We start from the raw sequence: 4,272 nt of genomic DNA on the forward strand, positions 1-4,272 counted from the left end.
AGGGAGGGGGTTCTGCCCCTCTGCCCCGCTCTGGGGAGACCCCCCTGCAGTGCTGCGTCCAGCTCTGGAGCCCTCGGCACAGGAGAGACACGGACCTGCTGGAACTGGGCCAGAAGAGGCCCCAGCAACGCTCCGAGGGCTGGAACAGCTCTGCTGGGAGGCCAGGCTGGGAGAGCTGGGGGGGCTCAGCCTGGAGCAGAGAAGGCTCCGGGGAGACCTTAGTGCAGCTGCCGGGGTGAGAGGGGCTGGGGAGAGAGATGGGGACAGACTTTTTAGCAGGGCCTGTAGCAACGTGGCAAGGGGTAACCGTTCTAAACAAAAGAGGGGAGATTCAGACTAGATCTACGGCAGAAACGTGTCACACTGAGGGTGGTGAAGCCCTGTCCCAGGTTGCCCAGAGAGGTGGTGGATGCCCCATCCCTGGGAACACCCCAGGTCAGGCTGGACGGGGCTCTGAGCAACCTGCTCGAGTTGGGGATGTCCCTGCTCATGGCAGGGGGTTGGACTAGATGGCCCTGAAAGGTCCCTTCCCACCCAAAGATTCTATGATTTTATGATCTCAGCTGTCTGAGAAGCAAATATCTCCCTTCTTCAGCCCAAGCCCCGGAGCACCCTCACCTTTTCAAGCAGGAAACACCACCACCTCAGAGTGCACTGGGAGCTTATCTTAGTTTTATCCCCAGATTGTCCCAGTGCAGATGTTCCCAGGAAAAATTACGAGGCTGTGCAATTTCAATACACTTTGCACCATGCTTGTATATGGCATTTTAACAACATCCACATTTAATTCCATGTTCACAAAGCAAACACACTCCAGCACCATTAACAGAACAAATCTCTCCTTCACTCAGCTGAGAAAGCTGATGTTTGTTTCAAAACAAAGCCAAAAGGAGGTGAATTTGTCTTAGCAACCCATGTTTTATTTCTTGCTTGTGTGATGCTTAGAAAAAGTTTTCACAGTCCCCAGGCTGGTGCTCAACTTCTTCATCTGCAAAATTCAAAGAATAACTTTCATGGAACCAATATAAAAATCCAGGTGCATACCAGAACAACAGATTAATTTGTACTGCCTTTTTTCATAGATTTCAGGTTATTTGATGTCAGTATTCATTTTCTAAATTACAAAGGTTTTCTTTTAATCAAAAATCTTCTGGCCCATTTGCAGAGTGCTTGTTTCATATCTACTAATCATGCCACACGGTGACTCCCTGAAGGACGTGGTATGGTTTCTGTTTCCAGACAGCATGCCAAGAAAAGAGCACTTCCAAAGCCCCAGCGTTCTTGTTTGCAATAACAAAGTGCTCCTCTGCAATTATTTGTTTGGACAGAATACACTGGCATGCACGCCCGTGCAGGTGTACTGATGCCAGATTGCTCTCTCCCCCAAAGATTTGTCCCTCCATCACTGCCACCGACAACCCCTCTCCCTGCTGGGCACCCATCCCTCTGCTTGGTGACCCCACAGCCCTTTCATCACCACTGGCTGCAGCTCTGCTCCAGTTCACTGAGAAGGGGTGGGAAAATAGTTCTAAATATAGCAATGGTGGTTTTGATCTCTATTTCTGCAGTTCATTGAGTCTCAGAGCATGAACACAAGAGATAGGAATGGTCCTTCTTCTCCGTTGTGGGCATCAGTGGGACCTAGGGAAAAATGACACCTTGGAGGCAACACTGCCGGGAGATCTCGCAGGCATACTGCAACAAGCAGAGAACCTTTGTTAGTTTGCTGCGCCCAGGCGCAAAGGCATGGGGGACCCGCAGAGGGGACCCAGCTCTGAGCAGTACTTGCTGTTCAGGCTGCTGCACTACCTGGAGAGACCTCGTTATCTAACGGTTGGGAAATCCCTTCTGATTTGCAGCCCAGATTTATTTCTGATGCCTGTATTAATGCGTGCCTAGGTAGTGCTTCCTCTCTAACAAATCAGGAGATAAATAAATCTGGGATGAAAATCAGAAGAATGGAATTTCCCAACCACTCTAACACTTCATTCCCCATTAATCATCGAATCACAGAGTCACAGAATCATTAAGGAGGGTCATTAACCTGACTAGCTCCCGTTCTTCCTGGAATTTGATTTCTGGAACTTGCGAGGATTGGAGACTGTCCCAGGAACTGCGTGCAGCGTTTACAGCGTGTTGAGCTGCTGTCATTCCTCCTCAGACATTGTTCATACTGTGAGGGCAATTTGCCAGATCCAAAGCTGGTCCCGGCAACATTTGCAGTTTCTGGTACAGCCCAGTGCCCACAGACGGAGCATCAACCATGGTGATCACAAGGAGCTGCAAACCCTGCTCAATCTGTGACCAAGCCTGCAAAGCCTTTGGGTTAAAGACCACCACCACCATTTCTGAGTTCTGGCTTTGGTGGAAGAAATTTGGCATCCCCTATGTGATTGAGGGGCAACAAAGCTGGTGAGGGGTCTGGAGCACAAGTCTGATGAGGAGCGGCTGAGGGAACTGGGGTTGTTTAGTCTGGAGAAGAGGAGGCTGAGAGGAGCCCTTATCGCTCTCTACAACTACCTGAAAGGGGGTTGTGGCGACGAGAGTGTTGGTCTCTTCTCCCAACTAACCAGCGATAGGATGAGAGGAAATGGCCTCAAGTTGCGCCAGGGGAGGTTTAAATGGGATATTAGGAAAAAATTCTTTACTGAGAGAGTGGTCAAACATTGGAACAGGCTGCCCAGGGAGGTGGTGGAGTCACCATCCCTGGAAGTGTTCAAAAAACATGTGGATGTGGCACTTGGGGACATGGTTTAGTGGGCATGGTGGTGTTGGGTTGATGGTTGGACTTGATGATCTTAAAGGTCTTTTCCAACCTTAATGATTCTGTGATTTCTTGCTGCTGCATGTCCTCAGTGGAGAGCCCAGCCGGTGCTGCCTGCTGGGACCTCTGCAGCAGCAGCATCCACTTTGTGGGGATGTGCACAGGAGGGATGCAGTGACTTGATGGAGCAGGCTGTGGACACCTCCTCCCTCAGCTGTCCCAGCTCCCACCCCAGAGTCTTTGCTGAGTAACGGGGAGCTCTGTCCCAGCGGGCGAGAGGTGCTGCTGGTAACACCACAATTAGTCTGCAGAGCTGCTGTTGGTACAAACACTGGTGGCACTCAGAAGGAGATGCCAGTGGTCCCCGTTGGCACTACAGGAAAGCTGGCCTCTCCTGCCCATTCTCTTCAGGGAGCAATTTCTCACTGAGGAAGCAAATCAGCTGTTTCCAACTGGCTCATGTGCTGCACTAGGCGATGCCTCCTGGCACCCGGTGCGCACACGCGTCAACCGATTGTCACCTCCTGGGATATTTTAAGGATTGCTCGCTGCTCAAAGTTGACACTGATATCTGCTGGAAGGACAATACAGCAGGGCACAAGCAGCCTAGGAGATTTGTAGGTGATGACTTCCTGGCACAGGTGATGAAGAAGGCAACAAGGAAAAGGGCTTTGCTGGACCTGATACTTGGAAAAGGGATGAACTGGTCAGGGATGTGAATGTTGGATGCAGCCTTGATCACAGTGGTTATGTGATGGTGTAAGTAAGGATCCTGAGTGGAGGGAGCAGGGTCTGGTCTCAACTACACTTCCCCTCTCCTCCCGTAGTATCACCATGAGTGATGGGAAGGGGAACACAGATGGGCCAGTGTGATAGGGAAGAGGTAGGGCAGGCACTGTGGCTGTCAACCTGTCTCAACACCAAGCACTAGAGAACATGATGTATCTGGCCTCAAAGTGCCAGCAGTGTCTATCCTTGCTTAGAAGAGCCCTTCCAAAGAGAATGGGCAGGGACATCTCAGAAATACCACAAATTATCACATTGCAAGCATGCACATATGTAGAGACAGAGGCCAAAACAAGCATGCATACTGCTTCTCGGTCCTCCACCACGCCAAAGATCTCACTGAGAAAACAACTTTGTATCCAGTAACTTCCACACCCCACATGGGCATATATATATAGGTATAGTCACTGCTAAAAAATCTACTGTTGCTCTCGTGAGCTTCTCACAGCAGTTAATTATTCTCATTATTCAAAATAAGGCTTTTATTTCTAACCAGAATATGTCTGGCTTTGTTTTCCATTCATTCAAATTCATCCTTCTCAAGGGCATTACAATGATCCTTGGAATCAGATGTTTTCTCCTGAGACTTCTACCCTGTAATGAAGATGCCTCTACAGGTCTTTAAAACTTAATATGTTTTGCACCCTTTATAGATTGAGTATTTTCTCCAGCACTTGAATAATATGTCTGTTCCAACTCACAGAATCACAGAATCACAGAAT

This window comes from Phaethon lepturus, unplaced genomic scaffold (genome assembly GCF_000687285.1).
Source record: "Phaethon lepturus isolate BGI_N335 unplaced genomic scaffold, ASM68728v1 scaffold10663, whole genome shotgun sequence".
NCBI classification, from domain to species: Eukaryota; Metazoa; Chordata; class Aves; order Phaethontiformes; family Phaethontidae; genus Phaethon; species Phaethon lepturus.